We start from the raw sequence: 19,941 nt of genomic DNA on the forward strand, positions 1-19,941 counted from the left end.
GTGTGTTTTACAGGTTAAGACCTGTGTGAGATGTGTTCTTGTCGTTTTGTACCAGTTTAACCCCCTCCCCCTTCCTGCTCCCAGGCCAGTTGCACAAGGGAACTGTGTGGAGGAAATGCCTCTGAATTGGTAGGTCAAGTGCCTTGGGAGTCCTGGCCTAGTTGTACTGTCCAACTTGAGTTCAATACCAGAGAAGCATGCACTCACACATACGTACACTCAACCACACACACTCTGAAACACATTCGCCAGTAGTGTACCCACTACACACGTAACTTTACAAGATAAGCAGCTATGGAAGTGGTAATGCCCAAGTAATTCTCCTATCAATGTTCGACTCATTAGTAACATCGATTCACATCTCCACTAATAAAACACCAACAACATACATACAGTACATGATATATGTCTTACTTCCTGATTCCTGCACGGGAATTCAAGCACATTTAGATATTGCTCCATTCCTGAATTAAATATTACAGCCGTGTTTATTATTGGGAGAATAACTGTCAGGATATTTCAGCTTGTTTCCTCCATCTTACAGACTCACCCCTTAAACACTGTGGCTGAGATCGTCTATTTATACAGTTTACTCTGCTACTCTGCAGAGCAGGCTGCAGGCTGGGAGTGACTGGATCTTCACTCACGTTTGTTGGCTTTCATTCAGGTGTGCTTTGTAAGTAAATGAAACTGCCATTCAGTATAAACTCTGGAACATGATTCGGTTCTGAAAACAATGATAAAATGGCCGGGGTTCCTAGGCCGTCATTGTAAATAAGAATGTGTTCTTCACTGACTTGCCTAGTTAAATAAAGGTTAAATAAAAAAAATGACAAGAAATTGCATTTCATATTATTTGATGATGAGAAATTGAGCCATAAAGGTAATACAGATCTAACATACAGTATATAACGAAAACAACAAAACAATACAGTCTGTTAATGTGTCTAGACTAGTCGCTGTTGGAGAGCAGAGCCAGGAGAAAACTTGGACCCTAACCCAGTGTTGCAACAGCCTAGTGGAACACTAGAGAACACAACAGTCCCACTCTGCTCTACTCTGAGTGGATGATTTGGGAGAATCAAAGGCAGCTCGACTTCCCTTACAAACATCCAGCAAATATACCCATGAGAATGATGCTGGAATCATATCAGAGAGAATGAGGGGAGGGAGAGAACAGCAGAGAGAGAGAGAGAGTTAGAGAGAGAGAGAGAGAGAGAGAGAGAGAGAGAGAGAGAGAGAGAGAGATAGAGCGCGAGAAAGAGCGCAAGAAAGAGAGGGAAAGAGTGCGAGAGAGAGGGAAAGAACGTGAGAGAGAGAGAGAGCATGAGAGAGAGAGGGAAAGAGCGCGAGAGAGGGAGGGAGGGATGGTGATTGGAGGTTGACCATTTATATAATCTACAGTAGGCCTCGTAATTCATATCTAGTAGGACAAAGTATTAGGTATATACGTACCTGTACAATCAAAACATATTTGGTGCAATAAAAGGTTGCCAGTGAAGTTTATGAAAAACATCTGTTTTCCTTTTTTAACAACTTTTTGTGTCTTAAAGGTTCAAAAAGAAGAAGAAAACCTTGCCAAAGTGACAAACCCTGGCTGTGAAATGTAGTCATGTAATCTAATTAAGATGTTACGAAGTGGATGAAATATTAAAAGACGGGAGAGAAAAAAATCCTCTGTTTTCGTCAATCTCTTCTATTGATTTAATTAACTGCAAATCTCTCTGGGGTGACCCCACGTAATCCTTTTTTTTGCCTTTTTTCGCCAGCTAAAAATTTAAGTTGAACTATTAATAGAGGTGGATGATGCTGTTGACCCCGGGGGTTAATTCTCAGGCTTTCTGCTGCTTTCATCCCCTGGGTGCCCGGGGCCCGAACCCTCCTTAGGTTACACTGCCCTGAACCCAGAAACCATAGCCAGGAAATGAGTTCATATAGAAAAATGAACCCAGGATTTGGTCTGCTCGGGCACCTTTGTAGACACCAGGAAGATGAGAGGCAGGGAACGATGGGGAACATAGCCCAGTTTAAATCCTGATTAATCCTGCTGATTCCACGCTGCGTCATGAGGTCACTGGGAATCCAAATAAAAAGAATCAGGGAGAAAGAGAAGTAAAAAGGGGAGAAAAATCTGACGAAGATTGGTCTTTGTCGGCTACTAGACCCAGACATAGTTGGCGTTTTTTTTGTGATGCCCAGTAGCGTTTCTATTTCAACTCCTGTCAAAAGGGGGAAACCGACATGAGGGAGACAATTCACTTTTAATAAAACATTGAATTAATTCCAGATGAAAAAGCTTGAGTCCTTGAGTCCTGAGCTCAGTGTGTGTACGCTATGCCAGGGCCTTTTCTGACTAATTGCTCCTTTACATAATCCGAAAATGTTTTTACATAATCTCAGATAGTGTTTACACACGAAAGCTCACAGGATTCGAGTAATTAAGTGTCTCGCAGCGCCAGTATAAACATACGTCTGATGCCGAGGAACGCACTCTCTCTCGTGTCATGTTCAGCAATCATCAGTTAACTTCTAACATTTGTCTGCCCCAATCAAAATACTGTTAAGTAAATAGATATATCTGTGGCCTGAATACACATACAGTAGTCAAGCAGTCGATGACATGTGACTGTCCAAGCCTTTAATTCAATGATTTCCTTGTCTTTTTTTTTGTGAAACTGGGGCCATTGAATTCAGGCACAGCTGATAGGGTAGGCGAAGGCTTGCAGTCCTTGACACACACACACACACACACACACACACACACACACACACACACACACACACACACACACACACACACACACACACACACACACACACACACACACACACACACACACACACACACACACACACACACACAGTGCTAGGGCTGTCAGTGGTGAAAATTCATCGGACGCAGTGAGAGAGAGATAGAGAGGGGCCAGTGTGTCCAGGAGGTGGGATGGAGCCTGGGGTCTGAGGTCTCCTCCTCTGTGAGGTATACAGGCCTGATCATCGCAGCATATACAGAGGGCCACAGTGGTGAGGGAAGGGGTGAGAATCGGGTTACTGAACCTTTGATGAAACGAGACTCAAACTGACATTCACATTTTTCTCTACAGGCAGGCATGTCAAAACTGCCTTCATTTTCAAGACACTGTGGCCTATCTTACATGCTGACCACACTGCTCACGTCACGTGTGTGAGCGTTGCAAATTAATTTACACATACATGTTATTCAATCATTGCACCAGCACCGCTCACGTGTTTTATTTGTGGATTAATTGTCGGAGTAGAGGACCTTGTGCATTTCAGGTAAAATAACAACTCAAAGTTTATATCCCAGGACAAATTAGCTAGAAACAGGTGGTCTGGTGAAATGGTCACCAGTGATGATGATAAAACTCACCGATAGCATGAGGGATTATCATACTTTTTTGAGAGAACAAACCTCTCAGATTTGGTTGATTCATTTCAGGACGTTCTGCCTTGAGACAATCGAGTCAGTGTGTGTGTGGCCCTGGATTGAGGAGTGAGGGGACAGTGGCAATAACACAGGTGTAAATCCTCTCCCTCCACATCTCTCCCTCCATCCCTCTGTCCAGTCCCTAACCTCCTGAGCCACCATTATATCTGTACACATGGACTGCTGCAGTCAGAAGGAAACACAAGAACACACAAAACAACTACTCTCTCCGCTCTCACACAAACCATGTCACTCCACACACTCTTTCCCAAAGACCTCTCCTTGAGGACGTTTCACAGTCTTACTGACTAGATGTACGGTGCAGTGGGTACGATTTTGAGGGATGGAGGCTGCCCCTTGTTCCCCTTCCTCCTGCATCTTTCCCCCTGTTCCCCTCCACGTCTCCCCTCCCCTCTTCAACACCCCCAGAACCCCCAGTGCACACATTAATCTTGCACACCCGGGAGGGGGAAAGTCCAGCAGCTGCCAATGCTGTCCCACCCAGCAAGCCTCATCCCAGGAGCTCCACTAATTCCAAGGTCATGTGGATGCCTCGGCCCCTCTCCCCTCTCACTCCATCTCCCTTTCTTGAGCAACAAAGGGAGGAGAGGAAGCCAGATAGAAAGAGAGCGAGCGAGAGAGAGAGAGAGAGAGAGAGAGAGAGAGAGAGAGAGAAAGAGAGAGAGAGAGAGAGAGAGAGAGAGAGAGAGAGAGAGAGAGAGAGAGAGAGAGAGAGAGAGAGAGAGAGAGAGAGCGGGGGGGGGGGGAAGAAAGAAAGGACAAAAGAGAATGTTAAACCTTCAAAAGCAGCTCCAGTTACACATACACAAGACACAGCAGAGCCAACTGAGATGTTACGTTAGCTGACGGATCTGAAAGTTCTCAAATCAATAATCTAATCAAAGTTTATTGGTCACGGACAGAGTTTAGCAGATGTTATACTGTAGCTGGTTCAGTGAAACGCTTATGTTACTAGCTACTATCACTGCAGTAAATTGTCAAACAGGTACAGAAATAATTCATTTTAAAAACAAGAAAAAACAGAAAGAATGATGTCAAATCAAGAAATGTCGGAAGATTTAACAACCCAAAAAGCACTGTAACAGTAATCCAAATGCAATCTATACGTATATACAATGGATACATTTACACAAGATCTACTAGGGATGATATGTACAGCAGTAGATGTATTAGAGTAAGCAATGTCAAGAATTAGAAATTAGAAATATGTGGTGTGTATAAACAGTGTAACTAAAATGCAATGTACAGTAGTAGAAATATTAGAATGAGCTATGTTGAGAGTCCGGAATAAAAATAACATAATACAGTACATGGCCAAAAGTATGTGGAGGAGAACACCAGGAGAACGCTAACTGCCCAAATGCATAGTGCCAACTATAAAGTTTGGTGGAGGAGGAAAAATGGCCTGGGGCTGTTTTTCATGGTTCGGGCTTGGCCCCTTACTTCCATTGTAGGGTCATCTTAACGCTACAGCATACGATGACGTTCTAGACAATTCTGTGCTTCCAACTTTGTGGCAACAGTTTGGGGAAGGCCTTTTCCTGTTTCAGCATGACATTGCCCCTGTGCACAAAGCGAGGTCCATACAGAAATGGTTTGTTGAGATCGGTGTGGAAGCACTGGCCTGCCCAGGGCCCTGACCTCAACCCCATCAAACACCTTTGGGATGAATTGGAACGCCGACTGTGAGTCAGGCCTAATCGCCCAACATCAGTGCCCGACCTCACTAATGCTCCTGTGGCTGAATGGAAGCAAGTCCCCGCAGCAATGATCCAACATGTAAAGCCTTCCCTGTTATAGCCAAAGGGGGGGACCAACTCCATATTGATGTCCATGATTTTGGATGAGATGTTTGACGAGCAGGCGTCCACATACATGTAATGTATGAGAGAGAGAGAGAGTATGTATTCACATAAGTATGTGAATGGTATGCATAGAGAGTATGGACAGTATGTGAATGGAAAATATGTGTATAGCAGTAGTTATATAGGACGAACCATGGCTAGAATACAGTATATACAGTACATATAAAGTAGTTAAAACAATGTTAAACATTAGTAAAGTGACCAATGCTCAATGACTCTATGTACATAGGGCAGCAGTCTCTAAGGTGCAGGGTAGTGTACAGGGTGGTAGACGGCTAGTGACAGTGTTTGAGGTTCAGGGCAGGGTACTGGGCGGAGGCCAGCTAGTGGTGGCTGTTGAACAGTCTGATGGCCTGGAAGCTGTTTATCAGTCTCTCGGTCCCAGCTTTGATGCACCCGTACTGTCTCCGCCTTCTGGGTGATAGCAGGATGAACTGGCCGTGGCTCAGGTGACTGGGGCCCTGATTACTTCTTGGCCTTCCTGTGACATTGGGTGCTGTAGATGTCCTGGAGGGCAGGCAGTGTGCCCCCGATGATGCTTTGGGCTGACTGCACCACCCTCTGGAGTGCCCTGCAGTTGTGGAAGGTGCAATTTTCGTACTAGGCGGTGATATAGCTCGACAGGATGCCCTCAATGGTACATCTGTAGAAGATTGTGAGGGTTTTAGGGGCCAAGACAAATTTCTTCAGCCTCCTGAGGTGGAATTATGCGCTTTCTTCACCACAAGGTCTGTTTGAAAGGACCATTTCCGGATGTCGATGATATGCACGCCGAGGAGCTTGAAGCTTTTGACCTTCTCCACCGAGGCTCGCTGTCTCTGCTGTCTCCTGTAGTCCACGATCAGCTCCTTCGTTTTGTTGACATTGACGGAGAGGTTCTTTTCCTAGCACCACTCCGCCAAGGCACTCACCTCCTCCCTGTAAGCTGTCTCGTCTCTGCTGGTAATCAGGCCTACGACTATTATGTCAACAGCAGACTTGATGATTGCTTGGCCACGCAGTCATGGATGAACAGGAGGGGGCTGAACACGCACCCCTGTTGGGCTCCCATAAGTGTAGATCCCAAAGTTGTGATGGAACATGTATTTGAAATGGTGGGAGGCTATGTGCTGTCTTGTGTTCTCAAAACCTGTGGTGATTGTGTATGTATATTAGTGTGGCGCTCAGCAGCAGACATTCCTAAATCCATCACTCCCTCCCTCACGCCCTCCCTTCCTCATTTCCTCACTCCCTCCTATTCTCCCAGTGACCCCTCTCAGGTGGCAGATGCACACAGCCCGGTGAAGGAGGTCACATGACCTCTATTAACCTGGTTCCACAGAGAATCGACTGGCGACACAAAGGCTCTCACACAAAATGCATTTTCCTTCTAGGGTGTGAGAAAAGTCACAGGGATTATGCAACATATAGCCTTCTTAGAGTAAAGTTATCTTGTGTTTGAGTGTTCGAGCTTTTCTCACATGTAGAAAGACATGTATGTTATGTTAGCAATGTGGTTAAAATGTCACAACTACATGTGCATTACTATGTACTACCGTTCAAAGTTTGTGGTCACTTAGAAATGTCCTTGTTATTGAAAGAAACTCACGTTTTTTGTCTATTAAAATAGCATCAAATTGATCAGAAATACAGTGTAGACATTGTTAATGTTGTAAATGACTATTGTAGCTGGAAATGTCTGATTTGTTTATGAAATATCTACATAGGTGTACAGAGGCCCATTATCAGCAACCAACACTCTTGTCTTCCAATGGGACGTTGTGTTAACTAATCAAAGTTTATCATTTTAAAAGGCTAATTGATCATTAGAAAACCCTTTTGCAATTATGTTAGCACAGCTGAAAATTGTTGTTCTGATTAAAGAAGCAATAAAACTGGCCTTCTTTAGACTAGTTGAGTATCTGGAGCATCAGCATTTGTGGGTTTGATTACAGGCTCAAAATGGCCAGAAACAAAGAACGTTCATCTGAAACTCGTCAGTCTGTTCTTGTTCTGAGAAATTAAAACCTGTTTGGGATAGGGGGCAGCATTTTCACGTTTGGATGAAAAGCGTGCCCAAAGTAAACTGCCTGCTACTCAGTCCCAGTTGCTAATATATGCATAGTATTAGTAGATTTGGATAGAAAACACTCTGAAGTTTCTAAAACTGTTTAAATGATGTCTGTGAATATAACAGAACTCATACGGCAGGTGAAAACCTGAGACAAATCCAACCAGGAAGTGGGAAATCTGAGGTTTGTAGTTTTTCAACTCTTGGCCTATCGAATACACAGTGTCTATGGGTTCAAATTGCACTTCCTACGGCTTCCACTAGATGTCAACATTCTTTAGAACCTTGTTTGATGCTTCTACTGTGAAGGAGGGCGAATGAGGACTATTTGAGTCAGTGGTCTGGCAGAGTGTTATGAGCTCGTGACGCGCGTTCACGTGAGAGTTAGCTCGAGTTCCATTGCATTTCTGAAGACAAAGGAATTCTCCGGTTGGAACATTATTGAAGATTTATGTTTAAAACATCCTAAACATTGTTTCTATACTTCGTTTGACATGTTTCTATGGACTGTAATGGAAATGTTTGACTTTTCGTCTGCTCCTAGTGATCGTGCGTCATGAATTTGGATTACTGGGCGGCGGATATCTGTTTGGCTTGATTTATTGTCTGTGCGCAGTACTCAGATTATTACATGGTTTGCTTTTTCCGTAAAGTTTTTTTGAAATCTGACACAGCGGTTGCATTAAGGAGAAGTATATCTTTAATTCTGTGAATAACACTTGTATCTTTTATCAATGTTTATTATGAGTATTTCTGTAAATTGATGTGGCTCTCTGCAAAATCACTGGATGTTTTGGAAGCAAACATTACTGAACGTAATGCGCCAATGTAAACTGAGATTTTTGGATGTAAATATGCACTTTAGCGAACAAAACATACATAAAATCAAATCAAATCAAATGTATTTATATAGCTGATATCTCAAAGTGCTGTACAGAAACCCAGCCTAAAACCCCAAACAGCAAGCAATGCAGGTGTAGAAGCCCGGTTGCTAGGAAAAACTCCCTAGAAAGGCCAAAACCTAAGAAGAAACCTAGAGAGGAACCAGGCTATGAGGGGTGGCCAAGTCCTCTTCTGGCTGTGCCGGGTGGAGATTATAACAGAACATGGCCAAGATGTTCAAATGTTCATAAATGACCAGCATGGTCAAATAATAATAATCATAGTAGTTGTCGAGGGTGCATCAAGTCAGCCAAGTCACAGAAACACACACAGCCATTTTTCCAGCCAAAGAGAGGAGTCACAAAAAGTAGAAATATAGATCAAATTAATCATACATGTATTGTGTAACATGATGTCATATGAGTGTCATCTGATGAAGATTATCAAAGGTTAGTGATTCAATTCATCTGTATTTCTGCTTTTTGTGACTCCTCTCTTTGGCTGGAAAAATGGCTGTGTGTGTTTTAGTGACTTGGCTCTGACCTAACATAATCATATGTTGTGCTTTCGCTGTAAAGTCTTTTTGAAATCGGACACGATGGGTAGATTAACAAGAGGTTTATCTTTCATTTGGTGTATTGCACTTGTTAATGTATGAAAGTTACATATTTCAAAAAAATATTTTTTAATTTCATGCGCTGCCTTTACAGCGGAATGTTGTTGCCGCTAGCGGAACCCCTAGCCGTAAGAAGTTTTAAAGCTATTCCATGCGAAAAATTGACAAGATACTGAAGCTCTGGTATAACACTGTGTACTACTCTCTTCACAGAACAGAACAGAACTGGCTCTAACCAGAATAGAAAGAGGAGTGGGAATCCCCAGTCCACAACTGAGCAAGAGGACAAGTACATTGGAGTGTCTAGTTTGAGAAACAGATGCCTCACAAGTCCTCAACTGGCAGCTTAATTAAATATTAAATAGTACCCGTCTCAATGCCACCAGACTCAACGTCAGCAGTGAAGAAACGACTCCAGGTTGCAAAGAAAAAGCCATATCTCAGACTGGCCATAAAAAGAAAAGATTAAGATGGGCACTGGACAGAGGAACTCTGCCTAGAAGTTTTCTAATGATCAATTAGCCTTTTAAAATGATAAACTTGGATTAGCTAACATAACGTGCCATTGGAACACATGTGTGATGGTTGCTGATAATGGGCCTCTGTACGCCTATCTAGATATTCCATTAAAAAAATCTGCCATTTTCAGCTACAATAGTCATTTCCAACATTAACAATGTCTGATCAATTTGATCAATTTGATGTTATTTTAATGGACAAAAAAATGTGCTTTTCTTTCAAAAACAAGGTAATGTTTAAGTGACCCCAAACTTTTGAACGGTAGTGTATATTATATATTTGCTCCACTTTACCAAGTTGTTTTGTAAAATAATGACTAAAAGCAGAGAGCTACAGAAGTCCACTTGGACTGAGAGTCCTTCCAAACAAACATAAGCAACATACAAATAAAGAGGATTATTTAAGGCTTCATTCCACTCTATGTAATCATTGTATCTATTTATTAGTGTCCGCTGGAGGCATTTCCGCTGTCTTTGTTTCAGGAAATCACAAAGGCTTCCTGCAGGCCTTACTGGCAGAGGACTGAGTGTAATCCTGCCTGTATTACAGTTACTGACAGTAAATAACAACCCCTACTCAAATATGCTGGTGAGCACACACACACACACACACACACACACACACACACACACACACACACACACACACACACACACACACACACACACACACACACACACACACACACATTGCAAATAGAATGCATCATCACCTTGTGAGGCCAGAGGAGGCCACAGTCATGTAACCGCTCTGTTGTGTTTTCAGCCAGGGGAGAACATTTTGTATTTGATTGTCACAGCATCATTTGTTGTCCTATGCTAATTTGATCTCCATGGCCAAATGGAATGTTCCTGCTTCATCCTTCCATAAACATGCTTCATTGGCCCCATACAGAAAAACAATGTGTTTAAAAATGATTTATTGTGCATAATTGTAACATTTATGGAGTATGAAGTGCTTTCAGAAAGTACATTGTACTCACACCCTTGACTTTTTACACATTTTGTTGTGTTACAGATCTGAATTGAAAATTCAATGAATTGAGATTTTGTGTCTATGATCTACACACAATATCCCATAATGTGTAATTTTGTGTAATTTTGCTCTGAAAATATTTTGAAATGAATAAAACATGGAATGTCTTGAGTCCATAAGTATCCAACCCCTTTATTATGGCAAGCCTAAATAAGTTCAGGAGAAAAAATATGCTAAACAGATCACATAGTGACTTGCATGGACTCATTCTGTGTTTAATAATAGTGGTTAACATGATTGTTTTAATGACTACCTCATCTCTGTACCCCACACATACAATTATCTGTAAGGTCCCTCAATCGAGTAGTGAATTTCAAACACAGATTCAACCTCAAAGACCAAGGAGGTTTTTCAAAGCCTCGCAAAGAAGTGCACCTATTGGTAGATGTGTAAAAAAACAAAACATAAATATCTCTTTGAGCATAGTGAAGTTATTAATTAGGCTTTGGATTGTGTATCAATACACTGTGTCACTACAAAGATACAGGCGTCCTTCCTAACTTAGTTGCCTGAGAGGAAGGAAACTGCTAAGGGATTTTACCAATATGAAAACAATTACAGAGTTTAATGGTTGTGATATGAGGAAACTAAGGATGGTCAACAACGTTGTAGTTACTCCACAGAACTAACCTAAATTACAGAGTGAAAAGAAGGAAGCCTGTACAGAATAAAAATATTCCAAAACGTGTTTCCTGTTTGCACATTTCTCTTAAAGCGACAATCAGCAGTTGAAACAATAACAAGCCCTCCCCATCTCTGTTTCAGTAAAATGCTGTTGGGATGGGGCTGGAGAAATGTAACCACTCACAAATTCATAGACATAGTAGCTATGAATGCAAGGACAATTATAGATTTAACCGTGTTTTGAATCTGTACAGTGTGTGTTTACATTAACTTTGTTTACAAACATTGGAGTAAAACAAGCATATTTTAGGGGTTCTGATGGGGTACTTAGCTCATGAGGCATTTCTAAGTAAAATTCTTCAAGAATCAATGTATATACTGTATATAATTAATTTCTAAGTCCAAAATGGATGTAGCTACTGCAGATTGCTTCTTTAAGTAGTACTGCAAACAATGTGGCAAAGAAATGAACTTTTTGTCCTGAATACAATGCGTTATGTTTGCGATAAATCCAACACATTAGTGAGCACAACTCTTCATATTTTCAAGCATGGTGGTGGCTGCATCATGTTGTGGGTATGATATTCATCAGAAAGGACTAGGGAATTTTTTTTTTAATAAAAATTAACTGAACGCAGCTAAGCACAGGCAAAATCCTAGAGGAAAACTTGCTTCAGTCTTCTTTTCAATAGACAATGGGAGACTAATTCACCTTTGAGCAGGACAATAGCCTAAAACACAATGCCAAATCTACATCGGAGTTGCTTACCAAGAGTGGTCTAGTTACAGTTTTTACTTAAATAAGCTTGAAAATCTATGTCAATATTTGGAAATGGCTTTCTAGCAATGATCAACAACCAACTTGACAGAGCTTGAAGAATTGTGCAAAAATCCAGGTGTGCGAAGTTCTTAGAGATTTACCCCAAAAGTCTCACAGCTGTAATCACTGCCAAATGTATTTCTAGCATGTATTGAATCAGGGGGGTGAATAGTTATCTCATCAATATATATTAGTGATTTATTTTTCACTTAAAAAAATATGTTATGATTTTTCTTCCACTTTGACATTACAGAGTATTTTGTGTAGATCATTGACCAAAAATGACAATGAAATCTATTTTAATCCCACGTTGTAACAAAACAAAATGTGGAAAAGGTCAATGGGTGCGAATACTTTCTTAAGGCACTGTAAATATAGTCTAATACATATAGTTGACGTCTATTAACTTTTTAGAGGACTTTAAACTTAAATCCGTTTAACCTCATTTCTACTTGCATGTCACAAGTGCAAACAGAGGGGAAAAAACTGTGGACCACCTTTACTCCACACACAGATATGTGTACAAAGCTCTCCCCCGCCCTCCATATGGCAAATCTGACCATAATTATATCCTCCTGATTCCTGCTTACATGCAAAAACTAAAGCAGGAAGTACCAGTGACTCACTCAATACGGACGTGGTCAGATGATGCGGATGCTACGCTACAGGACTGTTTTGCGAGCACAGACTGGAATATGTTCCGGGATTCATCAAACAAATGGCATTGAGGAGTAAAACAGCTCAGTCATCGGCTTCATCCATAAGTGCATCGGCGACGTCGTCCCCACAGTGACTGTATGCATATATCCCAACCAGAAGCCAAGGATTACAGGCAACGTCCTCATCGAGCTAAAAGCTAGAGCTGCTGCTTTCAAGCAGCGGGACACTTGCAAGAAATCCTGCAATGCCCTCAGACGAACCATAAAACAAGCAAAGTATCAATACAGGATTAAGATTGAATCCTACCACACTGGCTCTGACGCTTGTCGGATGTGGCAGGCCTTGAAAAATATTATGGACTATAAAGGGAAACCCAGCCACGAGCTGCCCAGTGACGAGAGCCTACCAGACGAGCAAAATGCTTTTTACGCTCACTTTGAGGCAAGCAACGCTGAAGCATGCATGAGAGCACCAGGTGTTCTGGACGACTTTGTGGAAAAAGCCAAGACAACAACCTCTCCTTCAATGTGAGCAAGACAAAGGAGCTGATCGTGGGCTACAGGAAAAGGTGGGCCAGACAGGCCCCCATTAACATTGACGGGGCTGTAGTGGAGTGGGGTCGAGAGTTTCAAGGTCCTTGGTGTCAACATCACCAACGAACTATAATGGTCCAAACACACAGTCATGAAGAGGGCACGACAGCACCTTTTCCCCCTCAGGAGACTGAAAAGATTTGGCATGGGTCCCCAGATCCTCAAAAAGTTCTATAGCTGCACCATCCAAAGCATCCTGACCGGTTGCATCCCCGCCTGGTATGGTAACTGCTCGGCATCTGACCATAAGGCGCTACAGAGGGTAGTGCGCATGGCCCAGTACATCACTGGGGCCAAGCTTCTTGCCATCCAGGACCAATATACTGGCAGTGTCAGACAAACGGCCAACAAATTGTCAAAGACTCCAGTCACCCAAGTCATAGACTGTTTTCTCTGCTACCACACGGTAAGCTGTACAGGAGCGCCAAGTCTAGGACCAAAAGGCTCCTTATAACAGCTTTTACCCCCAAGCCATATGACTGCTGAAAAATTAATAAAATGGCCACCGGATTATTTACATTGACACCCCCCATTTGTTTTTTACACTGCTGGTACTCGCTGTTTATTATCTTGCATAGTCACTTCACCCCTATCTACATGTACAAATTACCAGTACCAGTACCCCGTATATAGCCTTGTTATTGTTACTTTATTGTGTTACTTTTTATTATTTTTTACATTATTTTATTTGGTAAATAATTTCTTAACTCTTTCTTGAACTGCACTGTTTATAAGGGCTTGCAAGTAAGCATTTCACGGTGTTCGGCACATGTGACGAATAACGTTTGATTTGATTTGATAGGTAACATACCTTGTCCAAAGAGAGCTGTGTCCACAAATGGTGCTTTTCAAACACAACCATTGGTCAACCATTGCTATGCCCATATACACATTTCAAAAGTAGCCTTTACCCCCAAAAAAGTAACACATTTCATCTATGTCCAAAAATGTATGGCGGGCCCTGTAACCTATGTTAAAATCAGGAGACAAATGTTGCTTGCAAGTTTCATCAGTTGTGAGTCACCAATTCCTAAATAGGTTACACAAGAAGATAGCTATAGCTGATGCTGAAGATTAAGCTGGCTAGCAAAATGGTGGTTGAGTTACCTGCTAGGAAAATTGTGGTTGAGTTAGCTAGCCAGCATAGCTATTTTCATTTACTTTGATAAAACGTACAATTGTTTCCAGAAATTATATACTTATCATTTCATAGCTCTCCATCATAACTAGCTAGCCAGCTGATACACTACATGACTAAAAGTATGCTAGTCGAACATCTCATTCCAAAATCATGAGCATTAATATGGAGTTGTTTAATATTGTTTTGCCTACTTTATATGTACACTATACTGTATTCTAGCCATGGTTCATCCTATATAACTACTGCTATACATTTATTTTCTATTTACATACTGTCCATACTGTCCATGCACACCATTCACGTACTTACATATACATTACATGTATGTGGACGCCTGCTCGTAAAACATCTCATTCCAAAATCATGGACATTAATATGGAGTTGGTCCCCTTTTGCTGCTATAAGAGCCTCCACTCTTCTGGGAAGTTTTTCCACTAGATTGTGGAACATTGCTGCAGTGACTTACTTCCATTTAGAAACAAGAGCATTAGTGAGGTCGGGCTCTGATGTTGGGCGTTTAGGCCTGGCTCGCAGTTGGCTTTCCAATTCATACCAAAGGTGTTCGATGGGGTTGATGTCAGGGCTCTGTGCCGGCCAGTCAAGTTCCTCCACACCAATCTCAACAAACCATTTCTGTATGGACCTCATTTTGTGTACGGAGGCATTGTCATGCTAAAACAGGAAAGGGCCTTCCCAAACTGTTGCCACAAAGTTGGAAGCACAGAATCGTCTAGAATGTCATTGTATGCTGTAGCGTTAAGATCTCCATTCACTGGAACTAAGGGGCTTAGCACAAACCATGAAAAACAGCCTCAGACCATTATTCCTCCTCCACTAAACTTGAACCTCTCTGGGATCGTTCGGGACGCTAGCGTCCCACCTCACCAACAGCCAGTGAAATTGCAGGGCGCCAAATTCAAAACAACAGAAATCTCATAATTAAAATTTGACACCATTTTAAAGATATACTTCTCATTAATCCAACCACCGTGTCCGATTTCAAAAAGGCCTTTCGGCGAAAGCAGAACAAATCATTATGTTAGGTCAGCAACTAGTCACAGAAAGCATTCAGCCATTTTCCAACCAAAGAGAGGTGTCACATCCAAAACATCCGGAGAAATTGCAGAGCCACATCAAATAACATAAATACTCATCATAAACTTTGATGAAAGATACATGTTTTACATAGAATTAAAGATAAACTTGTTCTTAATGCTGTGTCAGATTTTTTTTAAAGCTTTACGGCAAAAGCACAATATTCAATCATCTGAGAACACAAAAGCAAGCCATACAGTTACCCGCCAAATTGTGGAGTCAACAAAAGTCATAAATAGCATTATAAATCTTCACTTACCTTTGCTTATCTTCGTCTGAATGCACTCCCAGGACTCCCACTTCCACAAGAAATGTTAGTTTTGTTTGATTATGTCCATATGTATGTCCAAATACCTTTTGTTCGCGCGTTTAGTTCCCTATTCCAAAAACACAATGCGCGAGCGCAAAATCCAAACGAAAAGTACAAATAGTTCCATTACAGTTTGTGGAAACATATCAAACTATGTTTACAATCAATCCTTAGGGTCTTTTTATAATAAATCTTCAATAATATTCCAACCGGACAATAGCGTATCCATTACAGAGGAAAAAGAAGGAACGGCGCGACCATGTGACCGCGCAGTAAACAACTGATTGGCCTCAGCCTAGTCCACTTGTTGAAACAGCTCTTATTCGACCACCTTCCACAATAGAATCCTCAAACAACTTTCTAATGACTGTTGACATCTGCTGGAAGCCTTGGGAAGTGCAATATGGCTCCATAGACACAGCATTTTGGATAGGCAATCACTCAAATGAAACTACAAACCTCAGATTTCCCACTTCCTGGTTGAATTTGTCTCAGGTTTTTCGCTGCCATATGAGTTCTGTTATACTCACAGACATCATTCAAACAGTTTTAGACACTTCAGAGTGTTTTCTATCCAAATCTACTAATAATATGGATATATTAGCATCTGGGACAGAGTAGCAGGCAGTTTACTCTGGGCACATTATTCATCCAAGCTACTCAATACTGCCCCCTGTCACCAAGAAGTTGGCACTACGCATTGGGGCAGTTAGCGTTCTTCTGGCATCCCCCAAACCAGATTCATCCATTGGACTGCCAGGTGGTGAAGAGTGATTCATCACTCCAGAGAACGCGTTTACACTGGTTCAGAGTCCAATGGAAAGAGTTCTACACCATTCCAGACGATTATTGGCATTGGGCATGGTGATCTTAGGCTTGTGTGTGGCTGCTTGGCCATGGAAAACCATTTCATGAAGCTCCCGACAAACAGTTCTTGTACTGACGTTGCTTCCAGAGGCAGTTTGGAGTGTTGCAATCGAGGACAGACAATTTTTAGCTTCGCACTTCAGCACTCGGCGGTCCTGTTCTGTTAGCTTGTGTGGCCTACCACTCGCAGCTGAGTCGTTGTTGCTCCTAGATGTTTCCACTTCACAATAACAGCACTTACCGCTGACCGGGGCAGCTGTAGCAGGGCAGAAATTTGCCGAACTGACTTGCTGGAAAGTTGGCATACTATGATGGTGCCATGTTGAAAGTTACTTAGCTCTTCAGTAAGGCCATTCTACCGCCAATTTCTCTGGAGATTGCATGAATGTGTGCCCAGATTTTATACACCTGTCAGCAACGGGTGTGGCTGAAATAGCCGAATCCACTCATTTGAACGGGTGTTGCCTATTGTGAGGCCCATTTATTTTATCTTTGTGATCTAGTTAGAAACTCCATTGCTCTGCCCTCATATTTAGTCTCACATTGAAGTGTTTCACCTTTTTCTTTTTCAGACAACCAGGACTACAATACAATGTGACATAAGCAGTTCATTCCTGAGTTTCATTGACAAATGTCAATAAACAAATAAGGTCAGCCAAGCAAAAACATTTTTTTTTTTTTAAAGAATACTGTAAGTACAGAAATATTTTTCTCAGTGGGAAATGAATATCCAACTAGTCATTGACAATGTGTGGTGTTTTCTTGTTTGTGACAGCAACTATGTAAGTTTACTATGTCCTGGGATTGCCTGTAATCTTGTTTGTGAGAGTCTCATCTTTTCATAGATGGCTCAGTATAGTTTGTAGCTCTACAGACGTTTTTGTGAGAAGAACCTACTCCAGACCCCTTGGGGATCCGCCATTGTCTCACAAACACTACTTTCCCTCAGCCCTTGTTATTAATCCCACAGACTAATGGTTGGTATCGGTGGATGTAGAAGAAATAGACAAATCCAATGGTACAACAGAAGTCTGTAGCTCAAACACACAATGTCTAAAAGGGGTTAGAAGTCTAAAACGTGCCGGTGTGACGGTAGGACTCAAGAGACTTTAGTTCTCCCTATGCTGTTTCTCGCTTCTTTTTGGGGTAAAAGTGCTGGGCAGGGCACCTAAACAGTCAAGGCTATGTCTAATCTATGTCCAAGATGCATCAAGCTGTTATGTGACGATTTGGACTATAGCTTCAGAGAGGACTCCTCTCTGTGATGTCCCCACAGCTACCACAACATCCTTTACTAGCCCTGGGCCTTTAGAGGGACAGCAGCAGTCACTGCTGGAGGACTCCGTGACCAGCTCAAAACTGATCTGAGGTCAGAGGAGAGGCTGTCGTGTGACCCTGTCAATTGTGGTAATACACAGTGTGGTTTTCATATCATAGTCAATATCCATCACAACCAGTTCTGTCTCTGTCTCTCTCTCTAGATCTCTCTTGGTTACACACACACCATCTCAGGTGTATAGTTGCGCAACAGCATGACTCTCACAGTATCCTGTTGACTCATCACGTCTGCTCTGTTCAGTTAGCCTGACCAACAGGCTGATGTCTGGCAGACTGCATATGGCCTCCATCCACATTCTCTCTATCATGGGCACGGACAAATTTAGTCTCAGGTTAGCCAGCTGTACCCCGGCCCCCTCTGGCCCACTCCCAGTCCAGTCATCCTCCAGTCTTAAACCTCCAAGTTTCCCTTCACCGGCTCTCTTGTGTAACAAACAGTACCACCTCTGCCCATACGCAGACTACATCCTGCACCTAGGGCACCACGGCAGCTATGGGGCCCCCGACCAAACGATTATTATCATAAAAAAATAGGAACTCAGTTGGGGTCTCAACTTACTGTTGAGAGATAGACAAGTAGAATACACAAGGTGCAATTTCGAGATTTTGTAGTACATCCACAGTTTTCTACTTGTTGTCAATGACTGGCAGTCACTCAATTAGCCCATGTCAGCTAAATGTTGTTAGATGACTAGGTAAGGCAGTCTAGCCAGCTATCTGAACCATGTAGTAATCACTACTGGGCTACTGATTTTGCCAGTCACTCACTCAAAAATCATATGAACATGGCATAAGATATGGCAAATTGTGTAGAATTGTAGGAAATGACCTTTAAAACTGCAAATATTCCCTATTCACCTCATAACAAAACGTGTATAATGGCAAGATATTACCTTCGAAACTGCAACATTTTCTTTTCGACCAATGGCAAATGAGTAGTGACATGAAATTAATTTGAAAACTGCATTTTCCCTGCGCATTAGCAAAATGTGAAGAATTGCATAAAATGTGCTTTAAAACTGCAACATTTTCACTACTCCCCCATCGCAAAATGTGTAGAATTTCATGACATTTTAAAATCCACTGCCAAGAGGTGGTAAACTAAAATGTTTTGCCCGTGAGGTGTGGGGGGCAAAAGGCTAGCAACGGCCCTGGTAGCAGACTATACTGTGCACAATAAGGTAGCCTATGTATTCAGGATATATTTGTAGAATAATGTGTGTGTTGACCTGGCTATTGACCTGGCTATGGAACTGTTGACATTGCATTTGTGGTTCCTCCTGAAGCTATTGTTATGGGCATATAGGAGTCGTAGGGAAACCCAAAGCTTTAGGTGAGGATAAAGGTCTATGTCAAAAGCGCTGTTTCTGGCCCATCTACATTAAGCCATAACAAATACCGCATAATGAGTTAATTCAACCTGGTCCCAAAGCCTTTCGTATTATGCTGTATGTAAATCCAAGACACTCCATTTAGTATGATAAGTTACATTTGGTATGGTTACATAAGACAGATGGTTACATAAGGCAACAACTAAAGTAGGGTGGTTGGTCAGGGTGGATGGGTGGGTGTATAACGCAAACTTCTAGCAACCCAAACAAAGGTTGAGAATTAGAATCTCATCACGGATAACTTTAGCATTTTAGCTAATTGGCAACTTTTCAACTACTTACTACTTTTTAGCTACTTTGCAACGACTTAGCATGTTAGCTAACCTTTCCCCTAACCCTAACCCTTTCAGCTAACCCTTCCATTAGCCCTAACCTTATCCCTTTTAGCTAACCCAGTAGCTTAGTGGATAGATTGTTGGGCCAGTACTGAATCAGAGGTGTTGGGTTAAATGCGGAAGACACATTTCAGTTGACTACATTCAGTTGAACAACTGATTAGGTATCCCCTTTTCCCTTTCCCTTCCCTTAACCCTAACCTTAACCTTTTAACCTAAATCCTAAACTTAACCCTAAGGTTAAGACCTTAACCCCTCGCCTAGCTAACATTAGCAAGCTAGTTAACGTTAGCTACCTAGCCACCTAGCTAGAATTCATAACATATCATGC

Source organism: Oncorhynchus mykiss, chromosome 28, assembly GCF_013265735.2.
Source record: "Oncorhynchus mykiss isolate Arlee chromosome 28, USDA_OmykA_1.1, whole genome shotgun sequence".
Lineage (NCBI taxonomy): Eukaryota > Metazoa > Chordata > Actinopteri > Salmoniformes > Salmonidae > Oncorhynchus > Oncorhynchus mykiss.